The 27,275-nt window shown below is 38.7% G+C and overlaps 1 protein-coding gene across 6 annotated transcripts in view; it reads left to right on the plus strand.

Moving 5' to 3' along the window:
• The window catches only part of LOC100745091 (IQ motif and SEC7 domain-containing protein 2), a 142,922-nt gene that overhangs the window by 61,007 nt on the left and 54,640 nt on the right, over positions 1 to 27,275 (plus strand). The window contains exon 1 of one of the 6 annotated variants that reach the window (XM_003488148.4): positions 24,611 to 25,254. The exons of the other annotated variants lie outside the window; for them this stretch is intronic. The gene's annotated coding sequence lies outside the window, so the exon portion shown is untranslated. Of the gene's footprint in view, positions 1 to 24,610; positions 25,255 to 27,275 lie in introns of those variants that run through there. 6 annotated transcript variants of the gene reach the window in all.

Below are 27,275 nucleotides of genomic sequence, written 5' to 3' on the forward strand. Positions count from 1 at the left end.
TTCCTTCTTCGATAACGTTCGCGAAAATCGCGATATCTCGTTGCACTTAGTCACAACAGACTCGGATAGTGGCGCGGGGCTATGGCCGATTCGCCTACTAATCGGCATTAGCTTTTATGGGTTTATCTAACACCATTGTAAATCGCGCGGAAGATAACAGCGAGAAAAATAACGCCTTCGAGCTAATACCTCGCGGCGATTAGAATCGACCGTTGCGTTACGCGTTCATAGTCGTAAGATCGAGCGCACGGTCGACCAAGCTCGGAATCGAGATGTCGCTTGGAATCGATAGTGGCAACGCGACTCGACAGGTGTACGTTTCAAAGGATAGCGAGCTGCCGTTGTAAAACTAAGATCTGGTTGATAGCGGCACAGTTGATAATTTCGTTGTGTGACGCGAAACTCGTGCAATTGTAAATACGTTTTGCGCGAGGGAGAGCAAACCTGCTCGATAGGAGCAAATTTTTAGAAGATTCTTCCAGTTGTGCCGATATCGATACGTTGTAACGTGTACATTGGTAACAATACTTTTATATTATGTATTCTATATTTATATTATGTTATATACTTGTGTACCGGGAGGTTCGCGCGATTCCTTGGTGTCATAGCGCCGCTGTCAGCGTAGTTAGAGAAAATGTCGAAGGAGAAGGACGAATTGTTCGAAGGGTACTACGTTCGTAGCATCGTGCGTTTTTAAGAACCGCAATGGCGCATGCGCGATCAACCATTGCGTGACTTACATAGATGCAGAAACGCCTACTTTCCTTTTTACACAGATAGGTTCTTCTCGTTATTCCACGAAAAAAGAAACTGGTTAGTTTAGGAGATATTTTAACTTCGATCTCATTGGTAGAGTATCGCATGACAAACAGGGAAAGACGTAACACGATACTCTCGTATTTACGTCTTCTGTGTCCTGCACATGACCAATTCTAGAAGATTAAAGTCGAAATATCTCGGCTAACTAATCGTTCTTGCCGGCATTGTATCTCGATGCAAAAAAAATGTGTACTTCCATTTAAGAAACATATTGCCACAAAATGATTGCACATGCATCATTGCAATTCCAATAAAACGTGGCTCATCCCGTAGATATTTCATAGTCAGTTAGTTGACTTATTATTAGTTACGCAACGATTATTCAAGCAATTGTTTTTCTTTTTTTTGTTACAGGTAAGCCCGAGTTCGATAAAAGATTCAGTTCAAGGTTCAGTCATGGCAGTCGAAGATTTAGTATGGAGAGTGAGTATTCCCATGAAAGACATTGGTCGAAGTGGTGGGGGGTCGTTTCCCACTAACCTCGAGGGAGACATTGATTTCGTACAGGGTATAGCGTTCAGTTTCTGTAATCAAATATCTTAGGTCTACAGAGTGGTACAAAAATGATGCAATTTTCAATTCCAAATAATTTATTAACGTATACATAGAAGAACTTGACAGTATACAAGGATCGTAGTGATTTATCTTTTTTTCTTTTTTTTTTAAACATTATTTTAATTTTGCATTGTTATCGTATCGTTTTCTTCTTCTTTTCGAATTATAATTTCTAGAATTATCTTTAGTTAAAATACACTTTGGGAAACGTTTGATCGATCCTAACCTAACGCTGAACAATATTTTTCGAGTTTAGAATTAATTTACAATTAATTCAGAACTTACCGAAGTGTATTTTAATTAGAGATAATTTTAAATTCGAAAATTATTATTGGAAAAGAAATTTCGGATAAGAAGACGATACAAGAGTAATACGAAAGGTAAAATAGTGCTTACAAAAAATAAAAGTTAGAATATTAAATTAATTTAGAATTATCTTTCGGTGAAATAGCATTATTTCAATCGAAAAACGCGATCGAGTATCGTAACGAGGATAAGAATATGATAAGGAAAATATCGTTGGTGTCTTTTGTGGACCTTGCAGATTTTTGATAAATTTTCTAGATTTTTAATTCGCTACCAGCGTAACAATGCGTTTAATCGAAAAGTTCTCTGAACAAGGTTTTTCTTTTTTAATTTAAAGCTTCTCTAAGCAGTGTCTCTAATTTAAAACTTCCCTATATAGTATAACCTACACTATACAATGGGGGTGACTATAGTTACCCTATAGTCACCCTATCAAGACCGAGAGATGGCAAAAGTCACGCATTATGGGTGTCGAATTTTCTCCGTTGCAATCGATATCTCGATTCTCTCTCTTTCTCTCTAACTCGAAACTAGCTAAAACGTTCGCCTAACTATATATCCTACATATTGTATCGCATACCAATCATTGTATTAATTTATCTTATCATAGCACAATGATTTTTGACGAATTTTGGAAAATCATTCTGTATATTAATTTTTGTCACATTAGTAGTCGCAAAAGCTTTACGTTCCAACTAGTTCGCGAATTTTCACGCGTTTGTGAGAAACTCGAAGGTACAGAAATGCACAGAACGTGCATACACGTATTTGCTATGGAATTGAAATATAGTAATCGTTATATATAGTTCTTATCGTTATATTCTATTAGACAATGAGATATTTATGATTCGAAGTTTATTACGTCTAAATATATCGCGAGACAAAGTTGGCATATTTCTACGCTATTGCGGCCATTTGCAATTTTATGTTCCACCTCTTTGTGTCTTAGTTATGACTTACGTGTTTAATTCACGTAAGACACAAGTCCAATTTCTAGGTTACCCCATTGAAACAAATAAATATCTATGTGGCGGCACTCGACAGCACAAATACCGCCACTCGACACAAACAACTAACGACGACGTAGCTAGTGGTTAGCGCATTAGGTTACGAACGTTCGGAACGCGGGATCGAATCCCGGCAACCGAAGTCCGATTTTTCTTCCATTCTAAAATAGGATTCTAAAATAGGAAGAAAATATAGCAGTACCACACCCAGCAATGACATCTACAGCCTCCAGCCACAATCACCACGGACACGACATATTCACCTCATCTACACCAAGCGATACATATATCGCGAAATATCCATAATCGATCTATAAATATAGTTTATAGCGTTAGGTAAACCTATTTCTATTTCTGTCTATGAGTTTCGAATTATATTCATAAAAATATATGAATAAGCTTGCTTGCATAGATATCCACGCTTTACTCGCAAGAGAGAGAGAAAGAAAGAGAGGAGAGGGAGTTCATCTGACGGTTCATTAACCCCGCTAGTGTATACTACTCTTTTAATTCGCATAAAAGACATCAGAGCTATTTTAACCAATGAAATTAGACGGCGGAGCGTATTTAGCTCGAAATTGCGAATCGCTGGGGGAACGAGCAGAGGGAAAATTACAATTTAACTAGGTTCTCGTGTCCGCGTTACGATTCCACCGTACGTGGATGGAACACAATGAACCACTGGCACGTCGCGTTACGTGTTATAATCCCGTGGGAAAAGACGGACGGACTTAGTTTAGACTTTAAGGGTGGCGAGGTGAAGCAGAGAGAAATTTAATTACAAGAAGCTGGGCCTCGTGTCCGCTGCCCGCGGCTTTTCACCTTCTTCCACCTTCTTACGTTCTCGTTCAGAAATTCGTTCGTACAAAATTTGGAACTCCTTTGGGTATTTCGATCATATGGTTTCTTTTCTTTTCTTTTTTGGATCGTGGAAAAAATGTTTCTTCTATTATTGAGAATCCAGACGACGTATATATACGTTCTGTGTATTTCAATCGAATTGGAAGAAAGTTTACTATCAGTTTCGTTGCGTAGTTGTCTTTCTTAGTCGTTCATCTACGAATTGCCTTGTTCTCGATATTGGAGCCGCGGACTCGAAATTACGCCCATTAATTAATAAACGTCGATTGCGAAAAAATTGTTCCTGAAAATTTCTGTTTTTGCCCTGCAAATTGTCGAACAACAGCATAAACGAAAACACAAGCATCTTCTATTCTAAAACGACGTAAAGACGTTAAAGCAGAAGGAAATGAAAGCAAGTGGAAAAAGTATGCGTTTTGCTCGCGAGTAACGCCCGCAAAGGCGCTGTCCTAGAAAGCGGTGGATTCCCTGGAAACGGCAGCGATAGTTTATTCGTGTCACAACGTGACCACGTTGCCACGATCGATCCGCCGACGTAACACGATTTCGTCGATGCAATCGAAACTCGATTCCTCGAGCGTGCTCGAATTTCCATGAATCCTGGCCGCTTCGAGAATTCGTGAGATCGGCTTTCTAGGGAATTTCGTCGAGCCTCCCTGTACTCGAAGATAATAAAGAAGGGCCGAACGAGTGTCGAGTTGGACGAATTGAACGTCGATGGGAACAGTTGATTGGATTTGTTCAAGCAGTTTGCTCCTAATAAATGCGCAAATTGTCATGCCACGTTTCGCTACTTCAGACCGAGCGAGTGACGATCTTCTTCCCCCTAACTTTCTAGTAAAATTAATATGGCGGAAACGTAGACGAGCATTTGTCCACTGACTGGCAGGCTTACCAACGTGGTTTCTTATACGCCGAATCCCGAAAATGTGACATTTTTCCAACTTAGTTTAAATATTTTTCTTCTTATACGTCTCGAACTGTAGCCAATGTTACTGCAAACTCGTTTTAATATAAAGCAACAATGACGCAACGTATAAACTAACCACATTTGCCTTAAACTCGCCTAATAACCTTGGTAAGCGATGCTGTTGAGAAAAATCTTTTCTCTCGTATCCTGCGTTAAATCAAAAGCAAGAAACGGAATACGATCGAAGCTTGTCGATGCTATTAGAAGAATTAGGGCGGAATAAAGTTTCTACTGTATCGACGTGTGTATTTACCGTGCAAACGAACGCTCGAAGACTTCAGCGATGAAAAAAAATGTACGAATGTAATGTCAACGAGAAGAAGAAAACCTAGATTTCGATCTTTCCTCGTAATTTGATTGCGAAAAATATATTTAAATACGTCTGGCCTTTTTAAGATAGTTTTTGGCTTAAATAAAGACACGAAGTTGACAACCATGCAAAAGAATATGCGGATGCTTTCCACGCGTTTGGTCATTTTAAACGACAGTTTCGCTCGTCGTCAAGGCATATTTTTATCAAAATGAAGGCTTGTTCGCTCGATGTAAACGCACCATTACGAAGCTTTTCAAGACGATTCCGTGGAAGAAGAGCGAAGAGATAGGGAATTTTCGTTTCGATTACAAGAAGATCGGAGTTAGAAGGAATTCAACGAAGATTTATTTTAACTCTGCTGCATTCTTTGGGCAATCTGTAATTCAACCATGTGTTTTTATCGTTAGCTCGCAACTATTAGGATCAGATAGAAATGGGTCAATTCCTGGATGAAGTGACGGGACGTTTCGAGAAGAAAGTTTGCTCTGAGATTGTATTTAACTTCTCGATTCGTCTTATAATGGTCAGTTTCGTTTTTTCTTATTTCTTTTTCCTCTCTCTTTTTTTTTTTTTTAATAGAACATAGCGTTGCAAAGCCTATTATCGGTAACCAGATGTTGATCCGTCTTGGAGATCGAACTTCGCTTCTCACGAGTGGGTCGGAACTAAGAAAACATCTTGGTGGAAGAAAAAGATGTCCCAGTCCACGTACTCGATATAATACCGCGTTGAAAAAATTGAAAAGACTCCGTGGGTAGATTTTAGAATGATCCGGACAAATCCGTTTCGTGATGTCGATCCGTCTTATTTCGAAAGCAACGGCGGTCTGCATCTTCTTTTATTAAGAAACATTCCAAATAAGAAATATAACGATGTAACAAATCCATATAAAAAAAGAAGAAGTACAAGGGACAATTGTAAAGAAAAAGACACGTTATTATCGGACGTTATCATGGTAAATCTGAAATTTCAAAAGTCGTCAAAAAGACAGCGAAACAAAATTCATCATCTGCGAACTAATCTTCCTTCGAGTTTCTCTGTTTCTTCCTTTTTGCTAAGTAGTTCGAAAAACCACGCGATTATCTAAATGAGAGCAACGCTACGCAACTCTAACGACTAACTAACTTACTAATAAAGACTTGAAAGAGAAACGCCTGGTAAGAAGAACGATAAGACGAGAATGGGAGAACTTGTGGCAAAATGGCAAAACACCATCTTACGTGAATGCAGAAGGAACGTACGCGGATTAAACTCGGCTGTGGCTTTCACAACAACAGAACAGATATACCTAGCTGCGTTGTAAATATTACAATTATATATAATCAGAATCACACACGAACGCGCGCGCGCGTGCATATTTAATTAACATTTGCGGACTGCAGACGCGAAACCGCGTTTCATAATACCTCATGCGGTATCCTATAAAAATGTTAACTACGATTAATTAGAACAATAAAAGAAAACCTCTGTAACTCGAAGATACTACGTCTTCCCTCGATGTTGAAATTATCGGGGTCGGCCACTGTATTTGCGATAAATTGTAGTCACCGATACCTTAGCAGGCAATGGAACGAAAACGACAAATAAATGAAGATTAAAAAAAGAAAAAGAACAATAAAGAAAGTAACAGTAAACTCAAAGACAAAAACGGAGACTAGACTGATGGACTCTGGGAGAATGGAAGTTAAACGAGAAATTGCGCGTGTGAATCGGAAGATATTACGCAAAGTACGAGGAAATGCTTCGTATGGAAATAGTGAAATTCCTGGCTAATGCGTACATTAATTTCTCGTAAATGTAACATGTGCGATCTGATCATCTGGCGTATAAAGCGACGTATAGTTAGGACGACGGGACGAGAGGCCGGTGAATTCCAGTAGCGTGTAAACGTTTGTGAGAATCGTTGTTTTACACGCGGTTCGTCGTTGTATCAGCAAGCCGCTTAGGAAGCGGATAATAAAGAAGAAAGCGAGACAATTCTCTTGCCTAAACGGCAGCAACACGCCTGCAATCTTCGTGAAACGATCGCTCGCAGCGTATCGTCCGGTTGAAACGTATCGTTCGTTCGTCCGCGATTCGATCGGTGGCCGGTATTTATGCGATATTTTACGAGATTGTTGGACAAGATGTGACAAATAGATAAAAAAGTGATGTTTGTAATAGTTTGTAACAAGCGTGACAGAGATGGAGTGACGCGTTACGCTCGTGTTAGATGGCTTTAGGAGGGACGTGAAAGTTTTATGGAATGACAGGTTCCCATGGCCAAAGATGGACGTTCAACGATCCGTCCGACGACTGTTTGCTATTGTATCATTGTATCATTGTAGGTTCTTTAGCCAAATAGCAATCTTGAAACAGCGTCGTTGAAAATATTTATTAACTCGGTTATACTGCGAATGTTCGTGCAAATTCACGTTTTTATGAAGCAAACGGAGGAAATACAATGGGGTTAGGAAATTCGATCGCTGCAATTTTCAATTCCTCCGACTATCGCAATATCGAAATATTTTCGTCGAATTTCGGTTTGCTAGATCGTATTCTGTTTTATTCAATTTCGCATTCCTAGAATAGAAAATTCCTTCGATTCTCGTAGAACGTTAGAATCGTTCGAATTCTTCGGTTGGTTACGATCGACGAGACCTTGAAATCTTATCTGATCGCTGAAATTTGACACTTCTTTAATTCTCATAATACTACGGCGTTTGAGTCGCGCTCGTTTCTTGTAACTGGAACCTTTCAGTTCTTATCGTTCGGTTTCCGAAATATCGAATTTCTCTGATTTCTGCGATCAATTTAGATTACAAATTTCAGATTCTTTCTAAAAACAAACGAAAATACCAATCTAGAATACTAATAAAATAATAGCTACGAATGTAATAACGATAAATAATTATTTACATCACGAAACAATTTCCTATCTGCTGCTCTCCACGCATTTTTAATTACATCTCCATAAACGTATAATAAATTGGCACGAATATCCGCTACGATCTACTTGTAAATTTATTCGACGCGTGTGTCAGCTCGGATCGAGGATACACAATTATCGATGCCCGTGTTTCGCTAGAAAGTAGCTATCCAAGCTTCTTCCGGTAGGACAGCCTAGCGGAAGATCGACAGGGAATCGAGTTTGAAACGATATTGCTGTTACGTTGGTTGGCGAAGTTTGCCATCTGCGATCGAGTTACTGCGAAAATCGTCCGTTTTATTGGATCCCGGAAACCCGTGGCACGAATTGCGATTGTCTGCAACTTGCGCCAAGCTAGGGCAAAGTGAATCGAGGCTCGTTAGCGTCTCATTATACTCGTGGGACTATAGTCGATCGCGCACTTATCGAGTTATGGCTTCAATGGCAGTGTTTTATTAAACGCAGTTGCTGCATCGTGAAATTAGTAGAATCAGCGTCGTTTGTTTGCTTAGTTCTCGATTCGTTCTACAAGTACAAAATTTCATTTAATTTTCGCGCGCTTTTGCGTAATTTTGTTTAAGATGTCGCTGCACTGGTATTGGCTACACTGCAAATTTTTACGCGTTTGCCAGAAAACTTGCACAGAATGCGTGTGATACGGAAAGACATACAAAACGTGCACAAGGTATAGCGCTTGCTATAATCTTTGATAGGCAAAACTCTATAACTGTACAGTGTACGTCGATAATTTTCTATCGACGTTTTGTTCTCTGAATAATATTCTTGGAAATTCGAAATTGCATAAAAATGCGCGGTCAACTGGCAACCGATTTTTATATCGCTGCCAACTATTTTTCAAACTAGTTTCGAGCGTGTCAAATTCTATACAGTTTTCTTATCTTTGAAATTTTTACGCTAACACCGTTGTACCATCATTTTATGTTTCTTTTAATTGTTTCGAGCGCACAAAAATTCTGTGCAAATTTTCTCCTATGTTTTTAATTTTCAAAATTCTACTCGACTCTATTGGTTTGGCAACTAAGTGACTGCGGATCTTGTCATTAGGCGATATTGACAAAATCCGCAACCACTTAGTTGCCACCCGTTTCTATATTTCTTTTTACTGTTCGTTGGTTCAAATAACAAAATGTATTTCGAATGCATCAAATTCTATACATAGTCGTCTTCAGCGTTATTTCTCAAGCTTTACTCAACGTCGATAAACCTTTTATTTTAACAACCCTTGTATCTTCTTTCTTCTGCCTTTTCTTTTCCATTCGTATCGTCTACCTGAATTTTCCTATCGTTTAACTATTCTTCGAGGCTATTCTTGGTATCGATTTATGAGATTTAATCTAAATTTTTAGAAAAGTTTTATCACCGATACTCACGCAGATAGCGTCGTTGAAAGCTTTTGCCGCTTTCGTATAATGACGTCATCGTTGCATAATAGTTAGCCGTAAAAAGACTGTACAATTATAGAGCTCTCAGTTGTGAAGCTAAAAGCCTTCGACTATAGAATTATGAGAAGATGCGCAACTGGCAGGTGTAAATTTTCATTGCATTTCGATGCTGTAAAGCGTAGAGGATTTCGTTATTCTTTTTAAATGAAACTTATTTTTATCTTCTTTTTTTTTACTGGCATTGTATTTATACAAATTTTCAATGAAAATATTTATACGTCTAATTTTTTAGTAAAATATTCAATCGTTACTATTTAACGTTATTTCTATAATAATAGTTTTATAGTTTTCTTACTGGAATATTTAAGAATTTCATTTTCATTAGAATGTTCGTCAATTGATTACTCTTGTTGTTTACGTTAAAAAGAAAGGAAAATTGGAATACCTAAAAATGATTTATGTTTTCGCTGGCGTTTTTCACGCTGACACATTAACATAAAAGATAAGAAGAAAGATACACAATTCTTTATTATAACACTCGGGAACTGATATTTTTCTCTTAGAATATTTATTAACATAACAAATTACAATTATCATTGGCCTCTATCAACGTCGCGGTGATTATTATAGATTAAAAAAAAAAAAAATGAAATTTACGCCATGCGAAGATTGACGTAGTTAATAGCACTTCCGGATTGATTCAAGGCCGTGTAATCAATTACGCTTTCATTACGCTTCTTCGCTTCCTTCGTCGATTTACGTCACGCATTTACACGTAATATCAACTTCGCGAACTCAAACTCGTAATATCTTCTTCGCGAAACTAAAACTCGTGTCTTTAAACACTCGTATGATACGAAAGAGCCAACGACAAAAGAAGAAAAAAAAAAAAAGAGAAAAGAATAGTTGCCAATGGCAGCTTTTATCATTATGTGGAACAGGAAGTGAAAGTGCTTTTACACTGTTACGTTTCACTAAATCCACTAAGGCACCTGAGCATGTATGTTTAATTCGCATTACGAAACAATTGATTGGCCTTCGAGCGTTTACTCGAATGATTAATACAGATATTTTGCAATATTTTTTACATAGTGCTTTAATAGACAGTGGCATGAAAAAGTTTCTGCCTATATATATTTGTTATTTTATGTTCGTAGACTGATGTATAAGAGAATTTTAAATAATATCGAGTAGGAGATAAGTAGAAGAAAATAATATAAGACGTAAATATTGTTGCACAGTTGTATAATGCGTTATTTAAAATTTTTTTTAAAATATCGCTTTTGGGTTGTAAAGTGAAAAATGTATCTGACTGGAAACTTTTACACGTCACTGTGCACTGGATACAAAAATATTTGTGTAAATACTTGCACACCAATATGATAAAAAAATACCAGTGGAAAAATTATTAAAATTCATAGTGCGTCAATTCCGAACTTGCCTTTGTACAGTGGCTGCAAAAAATATTTGCACCGTACTTCTACTAAAATGGAAAAAATTACTGAAATTCATAGTGCGTCAATTCCGAATTTCCTTTTGTACAATGGCTGCAAAAAATATTTGCAAAATACTTCTACCAAAATGAAAAAAAACGACCAATACAAAAATTACTAAAATTAAAAATGCTCCAATTCCGAGCTTCCCTTTGTACAGTGGCTGCAAAAAATATTTGCAAAAATCTCCCCACTAATATGGCAAAAATATCACTAATATGAAAATTGCTAAAATTCATAGCGCACCAATTCCGAACGTCCTTTCGTACAGTGGGTGCAAAAAATAATTGCAAAATACCTCTATCAATATAGTAAAAAGTTACCAATACAAAAATTACTAAAATTCCTAACGTATCAATTTTATGCATTTCTTTGATCCTTCGCTGTGTATCTTTAATTTCACCAAAGAGAAGAATAAAATGAAAACACGCTCGCCTGATCTGAACAATCTCGATCGCTTCTCAGAAACAATGTTAATAGTAACAAAAGGATTACGCTTCGTTCTAAAAAGTTAATGTAACATGAATTTCGTTTTCCAATAGCCGCTGGATAGAAAGAGCGGCCTACAAAGGGTCCAGTAAACAAATGTATTATGCATAACACGAAGCTCTACTTCGTTGCGATTCCTTCTTTCAACGTTAACCGTGTTTTCTATATGTTTCTTTCCCTTCATTTTATCCCCGTTTCTCTCTCTCTCTCTTTTTTTTTCTTCTTCTTTTTCTTTCACCTTTTCGCGGATTTACACACACGAGAGTCGATCATATTTATCGGCTGAGGAGATCGTCGGATAAAGAAAGTCGAGAATTGCCAGACGGCGATTAGTATCGTTCGCATGATGCGAATCGGATTCACGATCGAACGATCATTGTTGACCAGCGGCGTGGCTGGCTCTCTATTTTCATATGAAAAGAGAATAAGGGAAGAGAACCGTGGCTGGAGCGACGGCTAAAATTGTCGAAAGTTGACTTCGCGCCAACTTTACGGAATATCTGGTCGTTGCTCGGAAAACCTCTTCGTGGAACGATGCTCCAGCTATTGGAAAATTTGAATAAAATTCGGCAATATTTGGTACTCTTCTTTCATATATATATATACATTCATATCTATGGTTTTGGACTATTTCGTTTTTCTTTCGTTTGACAACTTTTAATTAAAATTTTGTTGGTGAAAAAATCAGTAGGAAGCCCGAGATAGCGGGAAATTTGAATCAAAAGGCGAAGTTGAACTTTTAGGATCTTCTTCGGGATAATAGATGCTTTCGTGTGCGTTATTCTAAAATTATTCTGCTATTAATTTCGATCAAATGTATTTCAGCGTTCACGATTCGTTCTACGACAAATGGTTTATCGCGTTTTAGTTGATAATTGCAGACGAAAAATAAGACTGAACCTAATCTTAAACTAATCTTCTGCTAAATACATTTCTACGTTTATTAATATCTAATTATTAATATTATTAAAATACTCTAGCAACAAATACCTCGTGATTTCCATGTATCTACGTTCTCGTTTGTTGATCCGGTTCTAATCCAGTAATTGAAGGAATCTAAGGATGAAAAACGTGCCAAGCGACGAAATGACCCCAAAAAGTGACAATCGCGAACACCAGTCTCGTTATATTGGCTTGGCAACTAAGCGATTGCGGATTTTGTCATTAGGTGGTTGCCAACCCAATACCACCGTCTACTGAAAACGACACACTGTCGTACGCAATAAAATCATGGAAATTCCCCTTTATTCGTAGTTCTATAATCGCGACACATCCCGCCGAAAATAAGTAGCTAGATAAAAGTATCCGAGATACTTTCGCGCGTTAGTACGTCGTGGACGAATGGCGAATCGGTGAAAGGCAGAGTCGATGGCGCTGTATCGCTGAGAAACCGAGGATTTATTAATCGTGATGGGCGTTTCGCCGGCGAGAGTTTCATTGGGAAAACACAGGCGATCGTAGGAAGCCCGGAAATTGCGTACCATTATTGTCATTAAAGATTTCTACGTTTGTGTAACTTTCACCGCGGGCACGTGACGTCGCAACAAACACGAGGCTCGAGACTGAGACGCGAGCGTGCCACTTGCTCGTTAGCGATAGATTCTTCTCCCAGCACGCACGCGTACGCCAAAAAAAAGGAAAGAATATCGACGTTCTAAACTTCATTGGCCCCGTTGAACGCAACATTTCGTCGAATCTTCTTCGTGTGTTTTTCGTGCAATCTCGAAAATTAGCCAACGCCTCTCCACTGTTGCAGCTACCGTGCTGCGACAACTGCGAAACGTTTTATTTGTACGCTGGAGATTGCGGCTCTTTTGTCCTCGTTGCTTGGTCGCCTTAGTTTACGCCTCGGTTTAGATCGTGTTTCGCAAATGTTTTTCCAAGAAAGGAAAAAGCACGGAGGCTGAAAATTAATTTGAGCCGATTCTCAGCACCTTGCTCGGCCTTCTCGCAATTGAGAAACTTCTCGAATGATTTCTCAAATTTCAAACACTTTGTCGATCAATCTGAGAAAACATTCGAAATCTCAAATATTTTGCGTCCAGACAATTTTGAGCCACACGCATATTTAAAGTTAGCAATTCTACGCACCATTCTACCGATACATTCGTTGCCAAAATTAATTTCAATCTGCTTTAATTCTCGTACGATTGAATAAACACCTGCAACTGCAAATATATTGCTATAAAGTAATTTCAAACGGCACATGGAAAAAATCCAATCGCTCAAACAAATTACAATCGATCTCGCGTGATTCGATCCGCATTGTTGAAACGAGACTGGCGTCTATCGTTCAGTGGGGCGTTAATTGCGGAAAGAAGTTAGCGTGAATATCTCCGTGGGGGATTTCATTCATCGGTTCATTCGTTTCTTTTCTCATCTTTTTTTTTTTCTTTTTTTTTTTTGAATGAGACCGTTCTCAGAAGCGCGTCGCGAGGAATCGTCTGAAACCGCGTTCGATTTATCCCCCTCGATACCTTCAGCCTCTTCTCGCGTGTCTGCGATATTGCATTCATTCGACGAGTGGCTACACCCTCGTATACCCCTCCATACCAACAGTTTCTCAATTATCACGGCCGAACAGACGACGACACGGTCGTTGCGAATGCGCCTTGAAGCTCGTTTCACAGCTCGTGTATCACGACCTCGATTTCATTACACCCGAACGAACCAACTTCCTCGTTTCTGTCTTCTCCGCGTGGAAAAGGAGCCTTTTTCTGGAAACGAAAGTGACATTTTTTAAGATACAGCAATTTTTGAAAAATAATCATTTTTGACGTAAGAAATTGTTGATTTCTAAAGTACTGTTGGGAATATAATAAGGTTGAAGATTCAAAGTAATGGTAAATTTTGCAATAATTTGAATTATTTCATTACTTTGGGATGCGAGGATTTTCAAGATAGCACTCGTTTCTAGGATGCAGCAATTTTTCAAAAATAATCATTTCTAGCACACAAGAGTGTTGAAAGAGTAATCATTTCCATTATACGAACATTTTCGAAGAATAATAATTTTTTAGATACAAAAATTTATGAAAAAATGATGGTTTTTAACATACAACACTCTTCGAAGATTAATGATTTTTCAGGATAACGAACATTCCTGACAATTATTATTATAATATATACTTGAAATTAGAATAGTCTACAGACCATAGACTGTAGAGTATATAGTGTGTGAATGAAAGCGTAGATAAAGGAAGGCGAACAAAGACTGTGAGAGGTAAACGTAGGAGATAAGGAAAAGATGTATGGAAAGTCAGAATAACGAACGATGAGGACAAATAAAAAGATGATATTACGATCCGTATATACTTTATCACGTACAGAAAATTAAACATCATACATAGAAAATAAAATTGATTCACGTACCTTGACAATCTCGTTCTTTCGAAATATAATTTTTAACGTGTGTTACCCACGTTGAACAGAATTTTCCTCGTTCATTTTTACAAAACTCAACGCAATTGAAAAATTCCAACGACTCGAAGAATTATGCGACAGCGTCAATCGTATCTATCCAACGCGTGTACTTCGCGAAACCGTCAAAAATAGCAACAAGCGACACGCACGTTAAAACGTGTAAAGTACTCGGCGTGTAAAATGTTCGAGGCAAAAAAAAAAAAAGTTGAAAATTTTTGTCATAAAAATTCTTAAAAGCTGGAAGTCTGCTACAGCGGCATATTAACTTCTCCTTTGCTTAGTTGAAATTTTGAGATTTCGTGGAAAGATCGCCTAAGTGGATTTATTAAGGGAATATTCAACTGCGAGATTTTTCCAACGTCGAAACGCAACGAAGTATCGCGGGCCTAACACGGCCGAGAAATTAAATTAACTCGGTTTCTTGAACACGCTCAATGAGATCAATTAAGGGGAGGCTGTTTTATTCGCTGAAATTGCTACAGAGACACTGTGTTTGATTTTGAGGCGGCGCCACCAGTTGGATCGAGATCGCTCTACTTTCAACTCATCGTCATTGATCGTATACAACGTAGACGTAAGAAAATCCATCAACTCGAATCGTTATATAGTCGTGTGATCGATTAGAAAAATGTTATTTGTAAATTAGAACGTACTTAACACCGATCTTAGCAAATTGTTTCAACGTTCAATTGAAAATTCGACATTCGTCGTTCTTTCTTTCCTTCGTCTAACTTTACGTAGTTTTTACATTAATTCTTGTGGAATTCTTATATTAGCAAAAATTGAGAATTCCATCGATCGGATGATATTGGGTTGGCAACTAAGTGATTGCGGACTTTGTCATTAGGTAGTACTGGCAAAATCCGCAATCACTTAGTTGCCAATCTAATAGAAGAATTCACGTAAAGTTCGACGAACGAGAAAGAAAAAGCAACGAATTTGAAATTAAATTTGGAAACCGGTGGTTTGATCGGGTCTGTGGTAGTAACGAAAATGATAAAAATACAAGGGGAGATAATTATAAAAAGGAAATAGCGTAAATTTCGTAGTAGATTGTTATCGTTTTTAAACAAATGTATATTCTAACACAGTTAGCTACGTTTGACGAGTATACTCGTCATCGTCTACTCTTTGCCACACATCCTGCGCGCAACAGCTTCTTCGTCTTCTCAAAGAGGTCGCATCAGCTAACCGGTTAAACGAATAAAAAAGAAAAGAGTAGAGGAAAAAAAATATTTTCGAAATACATATTTTACTTCGTTATTTTTAATTGTACTATTTATTTATTTACAATTTTATTTAACGTATAAATATATCATGGTAGAAAAATGATAGAAAGAAGAAAGTTGTCAGAGGATGGATGAACAAGTAAAAATTTGGTGTTTTATTTGGAAAAAGGGAAAAGGAAGAAAGTAAAATGTCGCGTTAAGCATCGAATGATAAATAGAGAGTGTCTTGTGCCGATGTTTTATAGCCGTTCTCGTGTGCGGATCGAAAGGATAGAATCGAGTTCCTTTTTCTGCCGCGATCCATTAACCTCCACGAATGCAAATGGTCGGCGAGCAAAGGCCAAGCTCTCTCGCTATTCCAGACATTCTAATCCGAGGCGAAAGTCGACTGTGTTGAGGTCTGCGACACGGATTGATTTTATCATGTGTGACTTTGTCCTTTTTTCTTTTTTTTTCTTTTTCTTTTTTAAATTGTTACTGCCTTCAATTTGTATAATTACCTATAACGACTGAAGAAAAAGATAATTTCCAACAATTAGAACGAGCAGTCGCTCTTGTTCTACTTATCGATAATGATCGGTAAGGCACAAAGTTCATAAGGAAAGGAAGAAATTCGTGAAATTGTAGTTTGACTCGCAAGTAAAAATTTGAGCAAGAGGAAATTCCCATCAAGATATTCGAAATTATAAAATTCCCCAAGAATAATCAACGAGGGACGAGATTAAAAGAAATTCGTGAAAATTATTGTTTGAGACGCAAGTTTAAAAAATTGAGCAAGGAGAAGTTTCCATTAAGATATTCGTATTGCAAAATTCATCAAGTATAGTTAACGAGGAACAAGATTAAAAAAATTTGTGAAAATTATTGTTTGAGACGCAAGTTTAAAAATTTGAGCAAGAAGAAGTTCCCATTAAGATATTCGTAATTACAATATTCATCAAGTATAATTAACGAGGGATAAAATTAAAAGAAATTCGTGAAAATTGTTGTTTGAGACGCAAGTAAAAATTTGAGCCAGAGAAAATTCCTATTAGAATATCGATAATATTAAAATATGAACAATATTCATGAAAATGTTTGTTCAATACACGCGAGACAATAATTTCCATTTGGACGTCAATCTTATTTTATTCGTCGATAATAACCGACTATAATAACAAAGGATAAGAAAGATATATGTAATTTCGTGAAATTATTATGTACTTAGATGTTGCGTAGCAAAGTGAATGAAAATAAATTCCTAGTAAAATATTTGCTTGCGCTGCTTCCAAGCTTCATAACTCGAGCTTAATAAAGACTCTGTAAATTCAAACGAAAGTCCTTGGAAACGTTTTGCTTTGAAACTTTCGTGCTTCTGAAGTAACTCAAAATTAGGATCCATGGAAAATAAGTACGTACTCGTATACTCGAAACTTTAGACCTTGGCATTATAACGTGTCCTTTCTATTCTACAATTGCACAGAAAACTCTTTGTACGCGTTCTAGGAACGACGTCATACATATTAATTTGAATAAAACACATTGTACATTGCGTCTTAAAACAACGCATATTTCCTTTTTCTTTTATTTCCTACGTTGTAATAAATCACAATGTTTACTTGTGGACTCGACTACGTATAAATATAACGATTACAAATCGTTCTGGACAATCGTAATTATTTTAATTGCTCCGAACGTAGATGTAATTTATTTTCAACAGAAACGGAGAAACGCATTGTAACATGGGAAATTCATAGATAAAGATGTCGTTATATTCGTAACAGTTAACGGGTTAAATCTATGTTACAGAAGGAAATATAGAAAGGAAACTTTCTGTAAGATAATGAATCGCATTTACGACTTACCGTTTACGTATTTATAGCTCGTTACAGCATAAAGAAGTAATAAAACGAGTGTTGGCCATCGTGCAGGAATTTACATAATATAACACGTCGATTCTTTAACGCTAGACATTTTTTATCATTTTATTTGAATAAAAATAGCCCGCAGCAAAGTGTATAACACGGTAATATTGGGTTGGCAACTAAGTTTTTTTTTTTTATTTAGTTGTTTACTTTCACAATTTGTCCAGTTTGGACATTTGGTAGAATTTTGACCATTGGTATTAGGCAACTGAGTGATCGCTGATTTTGTCATTAGGTTGTATTGTATACGATCTAAAGCAGAGCGCACGAGGCTTTCGTACAAAAAAGAAGCGTCAATGTGCAACATGTGTGGCACATATTCTAGAAGAAAGCGAAGATGGTCTGCCAAGATCCACAAAGGACTTTGATGGTAAAAAAAAAAAAAAATAGAAAATAGATAATAATAGCCTGCGAACTTTTCTACGTTTATGGGGAATGTAAAGTGGCAAAAATACATAAAATATTCAAAATACGGTACAAAGTACAGTAGATAGAAGAAAAAAACCTGTAGTTAAATTTGTTTAATTGTAAGAATCATAAAAATATCAATTTTAACGAGAATCCTCTGTCTCGTAAAAAGAAAAAAAAACAACAATATAGAAAAAGTCGTCAACATATGAAAATTAGCAAAAACGTATAACAAAAATAAAGAAACAAATCCAGCTGCGAGACGTATTAAATAAAAGAAATAAAAATAAATAAAAAGCAGCCTGCTCGCAAAAGCAAGGAAATTCAGCTGCGAAATGTACGAGATAAAAACGAAGCTAGAAATAGTCGTTTCATGTGAGAAAGCGGTCATAACAAATCGAGAAAATAAAAATTAACAAAAGATTATCTTTTTCCGAAAGAATGAAAATTTACCCGCGAAATGTGCGAGACGAGACAAAATAAAGAACAATCGTCTTACAAATGAGAAAAACTCCGAACAATTCTGAAATACAGAAAAGTAAGAAGAAAAAAAGAGAAAGAAATGAAAAAAGAAACGACAAATCAGTGTTTCCATGGAATGTAGGAAAAGTGAAGAAGAAAACAAGAAAAAGAAACGAAAAATTAGTGTTTCCATAGAATGTACGAAAAATTAAGAAGAAAAGAAAGAAGAAGAAACGAAAAATCAGTGTTTCCATGGAATGTAGGAAAAATTAAGAAGAAAAAAAGAAAGAAGAAACGAAAAATCAGTGTTTCCATGGAATGTAGAAAAAATTAAGAAGAAAAGAAAGAAGAAGAAACGAAAAATTAGTGTTTCCATGGAATGTAGGAAAAGTGAAGAAGAAAAAAAGAAAGAAGAAACGAAAAATCAGTGTTTCCATGGAATGTAGGAAAAATTAAGAAGAAAAAAAGAAAGAAGAAACGAAAAATCAGTGTTTCCATGGAATGTAGGAAAAATTAAGAAGAAAAAAAGAAAGAAGAAATGAAAAATCAGTGTTTCCATGGAATGTAGGAAAAATTAAGAAGAAAAAAAGAAAGAAGAAACGAAAAATCAGTGTTTCCATGGAATGTAGGAAAAATTAAGAAGAAAAAAAGAAAGAAGAAACGAAAAATTAGTGTTTCCATGGAATGTAGGAAAAATTTCGCGATCGACAGTATTATGCGAGTTACGATAATGCATCCTCGTAGTAATTCACACGCGTGACCCTCGATCTTGCCAGCCTCTCGTGCAGTTCGCAAAACGCTCGTTGGCATTTCTTTTGCTACGGCGGACCGTCTCCGCCTGGTACGAGCTAATCAGAACTAGTTACGTAAAGACACGCGGAGACGGCCGCCGACATGCTTGATTTTCCACTCGCGATCCGACACGAGTAAACTTTGTAACGAATCGGCCTTTGGGCACATTCTGCAACGCTGATGGAAACTCGCCTTAACAGTACGTGGTCTACATATGTTTAGCGAAAACTTGTCAACCTCGAGGAACCTTCTAGGTGCTACAAACTATCGTTCCTTATGTATTCTACGTACATTGAAAACATTTCTCACATTGTATTTAATGTATTTCAATCGTTGCTGACATTAGACCTGCTAGAAATATTCTATAGAATTTTCGTAGAATTACAACGATTTATTTTCACCGAGCTTTTTGTCATCTACGCGTGTTCAGCTAAAACTCGTCACGCTTGGAAACCTGCAAATTAGGGTTCTTCGTGTATCGTACACGAAGCTATCGGAAATATCTTGTGGAAATTTTATAAAATTACAATGGCTTTCTTTTTTCTTTTTGATGAATTTTTACCATCTACATGCGTTTACCTGAAGCTTGTCAACCTTGGACACCTGCAAATTATTGTTCCTTACGTACTGTACACGAAGCTATGAGAAATGTTTTATGGAAATAATTTTCATTTTGTAAAATTACAGTGGTTCATTTTGATGAATGTTTCATGATCTATATATATTCGCCTAAAGCTTGCCATTCTAGGAAACGTCCAAACTATTTGTTACTCACACATCGTACGTGTGTACTTTGAAAACATTTCCTATTTCTATCAAATACATCTCTGTCGTTGTTCGCATCGGAACTCGTATCCGAGACGTGTTCTCGAAATCTTAATAAAATCTATCTCGAATCTAATTCAAAATATAAATGGCAATTTCCTGCAGTCGATTTTCATCAATTTCCTAGCAAGCTTTCCAAATCGTTGCGTATCTCATGGCCACTAAAATAGCGAATAATTGCTTCTACATCCATCGACGTTATCGTGATCGCGCGTATAAAATGCTTCGGTCGCTACGAAACAAATAGACAGATTGTAAGGAAAAAATACCAAGAGACTTGGTATTTCGTGGCTGGAGAATGACGGCTGTCACAGAGGCACTAAACGGAAGTTGGCGCGTGATACGGGGAAAATGCGATCGCGGATAAGAGCAAAACGTTTGGCATTTCCATGCGCGGACAGGTATACGGCGACACGTCGCTTGTTTCCCATTTGCTTTCGCCGGTCGGAACTTTCACTCATTGTTAAAGCTGCTTCACGCTCGAATTCACCGCGTGGACATCTCGTTCGATCTCGATTCAACGGCTGTTACCGACAATCGTGCGTGGAAAAGAGCGTTTCGCAAGAGGAGCCGAGGGTACATCGATCATTTCCACGCCGGTAAGCACCGGCTACGAATTTACCGGAATCTCGTCTCGGTGTACAAGGCGGTACCGTTATTATAATGAAATGAGTTATTCGATTAGTTGGCCGCTTTGATGAACTTGGCGCACGCACCGAGCAACTGCGACCGAGCGCAATTCGATTACGATGCAATCGGGACGCGTAGGTCTTTCGATGGTTTTACGGGAGCTGCGTCACAGCGAAACTACGCGATACTGTGAATTCCACTACGTGTTGCATGGGAATTGAGAATTTCGCGAAACGGTTGCAATTACGATCATTTATTACGATATATTATTTGCTTCTGTCTATCTTGCTCGTGTTATTCGTCGCGCAACTTCTATCTGTACGTTTGCAAGGCAGAGATAAGATCCCGTCTGACGTTGATAAACAAAGAAATAAATAAATTTGTATCGATCAGCGATAAAATCCGAGAAACTGAGACACGCTGGATTTTCGAACGATGGAATTGCGGGATGTAAAATCATTAGAATCACGAGTCGGCAAATTTTGGAATCGTACCGTCTTGGAATAGCATCCGTGATGGAGAAGAGCGTTGGGTGCGATATTGGAATTGCTATGCGTCGAATTGGAGATACCGGAATCGCGGTACTCCGAATTCCTATGTATGGAATTACAACTCGGTGAATTATAAAACGCGCCGAGGTACGGTATATCCGAATTACGATACGCTCGATTTGGATGTGCAGGAATTGCGACGCATCTAAACGGAGAACAATGAGATCCTATTATAACGGATTGAGATTATAACATTTATCGAAATCGCAACGAAGAAAGTAGGATTCCTTGGAATTGCTAGATGCGACAGTATCGGAAAGTAGTATGGCGAACGTCGTCTTGAAATCGCAGCATACCGAGATTAAGAGTCGTTGAAATTCCGACGAACAGAATTCCCAGATGCGGAAATCACGATGTTTAGAATCCAACTATAAATACGTCTGAAGCGATCGCGTTGCCCGGGACTCGAACGTAGCGGACTCGGTTCGCCAGATGATCGACGCTTCTTCCGCGACTTGGATTCTCGTCTCGTGTGGACATCGAACGCTCCCAATAGCGGCGATTAGTCATAGATTCGTGCATTCCACGCATGTGTGCCCGGTAAAAGGAAGAAGAAAAAATGACAGAGGTGCACGACTAGAGCCGGGTAGAGCAGCGGGGCACGGTGAGACTCGCGTCACGTCGCGGCGTCGTGTCCATCGAGGTGGGGTGCAGCCGTTCGACGGTTTCGCGGCGAACATCCGAGCGAGTCGCGGCGAGTGAGCGAGCGAACCAACCAGTCAACCTGAAACCGCGAACAGCCGCGACAGCGTGTGCCTCGTCGTTGCTCCGTGCGCTCTCGATGGCGCCAGGCCCCGCAACTTTAAAATAAACATCGCGATTCCGCCGCGGGCGTCGGCGAGTTTACGGCGCGCGGATCTTGAATCGGGTTTTGCCGCGCGAATATCTGTCACACGGTCGAAATACGGCCACGCGTGCGTGTAACTAGTTCACGATATCTTTTAATTATACGGCTCTAGATGTAGGATAAGTGGTTTAACCGGGTGGATTGATAAGGAGGATTTTTACTCGGAACAACGGTGCTTCGAGTTGTGAAAACTGGAATATTGATTAGTGAGAGTTGAAACGTTCGAGAAGTTAGTGTAACGGGGATTGCCGCGCATGGAATCTGTCGACTTTGCGATTGCCTTGGAAAGGTGCTGCAATTGTATCGGAATGCTCGTTGCAATTGCATCGCGGGCAAATCGAGTGACACGGCAATTACTCTAGTTGGAATCGCGGCGCCACAATTCCATCTAGAAGGAATTGCCTGCCGTTGAAGTAAATTGCAAGGGAATCGACAGGTGTTGAATTACAAAGCAACTGTCATCGTTCCAACCGACCCGTCTTCCAAACAATTCCATTTCGTTGATTCTTCCGTGCCACGAAATTACGGTGCCAAGTGTGTTCCAACGTATCAATCTCGACGACGCGGCAAAATCCAGAGAATTGCCAGCAACCTTGCGCTCGACCTCAAACTGAAGCAGCCTCTCGAATGCGCGACTCGAGCTCGGCTTAAGGCTCGAGTCAAGGAAATCGCATCGTGACCGAAATGCCGCGTTAAAATCCCAACCAAAAGGACCGACAACCTCGAGGCAAAACGGTCGGTTGTCGCAAGTTGGCGCGGAGGTGACGAGCGTCGAATCGGACGGAAAACGAGCGGAGTGGAGTTGCGATAAAACGTTGTAAGATCGGGAAAGGGGCAACTATGGCGGCCAGTCGGTGAAATCGAAGATGCAGCGAAAGCACGATCGGTCGAAGTTCAAAGTATAGCGGCGTCTATCGAGCGTTTTGCTCTCGCGTTACGCCCGTGGAAAGTCAAACGGACGGAGAGAAAAGGAAGGAGCGAGGGAAGGAGAAGGTGAGAAGGGAAGGACGTGGTGTGTACGCCGACAGACTTTCACGTCGACTCTGTTTCTTCTGGATCGCGTTACGAAAATCGCGATCCGTTGCCCGAGTATCGCTGGAAAAACTCGACCACAGCTATATCGGAGATCGGTGTGTCGCGAACCTCGTGTCACGATGCGAATCGAAAGGAGAATAAATCGCGAGAAGTAGAGACGATTTGGTTCTCGGATACGACATTTGGATCGGTTGCATCGTCCGTTCGTTCGTCTTTACATAATAACGTAATGTATCTGACGAAGAATTTGCTCGGTTCGTGCGAACAAATACGGCTGGTCGGGTGCGGAACATTTTTTCAGTGAAATCGTCGCGTGGTTTTTGGCGATCGTCCGTTGCGCGCTCCCGATCTCGAGAAAGCGATCGTTGACGCAAGTTGTGAACTTTGCAGTGGACACTTGATGGAATATAAACGTTGACAGCTGAGATATACAAGCGATAACGATAAATAACAAGGATATAAGTATCAACCGAAGTACGAGGTGATATATGGAAGAAAGTACGAGTCAAAGTTGAAGTTGGTCGAAAAGAACGTGAAACGGAAGAGTGTGTTTTTTATTCGACAAGATTCTTCAGAGATAAAAGCTTAGGCCAAAGTCGGGTGATATTTTGCTTCTACCAAAGCCGGTCTTCTCAATAAGAGAGAGGGAGAGAGAGAGAGAGAGTGGAAAGATTAAGTAGCAAGTTTTAAACAGTTCGAAGTTGGTCGAATTATCGGTCCTCGAACCGACGTCGCTTCCTCGTGAACTTCGCCAGTCTCCCGCCTTTAATCGAATCTTCCGCAGCAACGACGGATAAATCGATTACCAATTAATACCCGGAGCTCTCTTGGGGAAGAGAAGAAAAAGATAAAAAGGCAAAATCAATTTTGTGATGGGGCAAAATTCGCAGACCCAAAAACCAGTTCAGTTTGCAACTAAATAATAACTAGATTTCTTAAAGTTGCGAGAATTTGGTTAATTGCTCAGAACTACCAAATAAGACGGCAAAAAAATCAATTATAGGAGCTGTATTTCTTGGAATTGCGACACATGACGGATTGGAATTCGCTGGAAACGCGGCGAATAAAATTGTGCCGCGTTAGAATCGCTGCACGTAGAACCGAGGTGCGCTGGAATTGTCGCGCGTAGAATCGAATCGCGTTGCAACTGTGAATACAACAAGTTCGACTACGGTGAAATCGCGACGCGCTGAAATCGCGACGCGCTGAAATCGCGACGCGCTGAAATCGCCTCACGCGGAATTGGTCGGAATTGCCACTCTGAGAATCGACCCGCGCCGAAATAGCGCAACATAGATAGAAACGGTCGTTGCATCGGAGTTGCCCCGCGCAGAAATTGTTCGAGTGGGAATTGCGACACGCCGAGCCAGGAACTGCTGGAATTGCGGCTCCCCGAGATCGGAATTGCGACGCTCCGGGATTAGAATTGCAACGCCCCGAGGTTGGAATTGCGCGCGTGCAGAATTCAGTTGTTAGGAAATTCCGACGTACGAAATTCAGCTTCGCGAGAATGTTGGAATCGTCGTACGTATCGATTACATTCGAATAAAAAAAGTACCTCGAACGACGACAAAATATCGAAGATCATGGAGGAAGGTGGAAACAGAAAATAAACGGCTATACGATAAGAAGTCGATAATACGATGGTCGATGGAGGAAAATTGGGCGCAGCGCGCGTTTATTGGTTCTGACGGCCATAACTACGCGATAATGATGCGCATTATATTCGCGATTCGTGCGTCATAAGGTTTCGACTGTCGGCGACGACGGTGACATCAATTTAGAGACTGTCCGACGCGGCTAAATCTAATTATTTAACAAGCCGCTGGCCGTAATGCGCCTCGAGCGCGTACGCGAAATTGTGTGGAAGAAGGCGACCGCTGCGACGAACGTCGTTTCTCTTCTTCGCCTTCGTTCTTCTCACGACTATCGACAGTTTAGTGCAGTGTATCGTTAGTACGCCGTGGTGTTTCACAGTTTTATGCTGCCTTTGTGTTTGCAAACGCATCGTTTGAAGATACCAGGTATATCCAGAGTTTCTTGGAAGGAAAGCGTGGAAATGTCTGGCGACTTTTCCAAGTCTTTGGCGATCTTTGGACTACTTGATCCATGTTTTCTTTTTTTTTTTTTTTATTAATTTTTTCGGAAATGTTGCAAGGTACAAAGTAAAAGTACCACGCGTTGGCGAGCAGGACGAGTGAAATTGAAATATCGCGTGATTTATTGAATGTCGTAGAGAATTACGACGCTACTGATGCGTCCCGTAAGTTTCCACGTACGAGACTGTGATTTTTGGTGACGCTTTTAGTCGATTTTAATCGTGATTTCTGCTAACACTTTTAATCGATTTCGATTGCAATTTCACATAATTTTCCACGATGTACAGAACTCGTTTAAACCTTACGATTTGGCTATTTTTCTCTTCCATTTGTTCTTGAAACCATAGAACTGTCGTAGCCTTGACGTGCCTCGGCTAATCCGCTTCACCTCGCAGCCCGATAATTGATCGAGCAAATTAAAAACTTGGGCAAATATCGTTAGAAATTCAGATTGCAGTCGGATGCTAAATACAGCGATGAATACAGCATGCTCGAATTATAAATACAATCACATCGACTCACGACCAAATATATCCGAATTCTTTTACGGTCGTTTTCAAAATTGTTGAAACCTTTGGTTCGACCAGATAGATTTTTAGAGCCATAAATCGAATGGATTGCTCATATTTCCATATTATCTTATTACTATTAATTTATCGATATTAAATTGTATCTTTTACTTGAATGTTAATTTATCATTATATAATTCTACGTAAAGTAAATAAAGCTATCGAAAGCTTCAAAATCAGATTATCTTGCGACTATTTTTCTAGAAGAATGATAAGCATATCTGGATTAAGAATATAGTCAGAAGTATCTTGTGTATTAGAACAAAGAGTTGGGGGGTAGACTCGATTGGAAATATCGGATACTACATTGAAATATTAATAAAGCTTACGCAAATGAACGCGATCGATCAACGAGATTCAGTTGCATATCAGAATCGACGCTCGAAGGTCTCACAGCTGGATGATTCTTTTGTCTTCCACCTCTCTTGCCTCTTCTTGCTCACCTGTGTCGTTTCACGAGGATTTCGCAGACAGACACGAATGGAACACATCGCCTTTTTCGTTATTACGCAAACGTCAGTTTGACATTTCGCTTGGTCATCGTTTAATTGCATCGCGACACGACAGAAAATAAACTGTTTTCGTATCGAATTCGTTTCACTGGAAAATACAAATATTCGAGTTCGGTAAAAGATTCAGATACAGAAAGATACAAATTCTCGAATTTGTCTGGTTCACAAAAAAGAAAAAAAATATTAGGCTCTTCCAAGTTTGAATTTAATATCGTATTTATTTATCTTTCATTATTGATATAATGTTATACAATTTATAGGAAATTTGAAGGTGAAAAAATGCATAAAACGAACGTTATATGGAAACCTACCCAAGTTTCGTGTCTTTAACATCAAACTCACGAGGACTGGTGAAACGACCGCTTTCAAAATTTAATTTAACATTGTACGTTCGTTTAATTTTGTATGAATTCATCTATTATCTGAATATAATCAATTTCTCAATTTTTCTTAATATAAGAATTCACGTAAAGTTAGACGAACGAAATAACAACGAATGTAGAATTCGAAATTAAATTTCCAAATCGATCGTTTCACTACGTCTGGTAATTACTTTCATGAAAATACCAACTTGCATAAATATCCGCGAAAAATTATACCCTAGAAGTTACTAGAAATATGAACGTAGTATCTGAAAGTTAGGGTTAAAGTTAAAGTTAAAGTAGGGGTAAAGTTAGGGAAAGAGGTTAAGGGATTCTTTATCCCCTCTTTATAAGATCATTTTTGAATGTATTATAAGTCATTTTATTATTTTTCTTTTTTTTTTTTACAATATAAATCACTCGAAGAGAAACTATAACGTCATACGTGTTTCAAGGATCTCTGAATTCTAGAACTAATAAATCTTACGAATCTGGGAAAAATG

The sequence above is a fragment of the Bombus impatiens genome, unplaced genomic scaffold, assembly GCF_000188095.3.
Source record: "Bombus impatiens unplaced genomic scaffold, BIMP_2.2 scf_0217, whole genome shotgun sequence".
Classification (NCBI taxonomy): domain Eukaryota; kingdom Metazoa; phylum Arthropoda; class Insecta; order Hymenoptera; family Apidae; genus Bombus; species Bombus impatiens.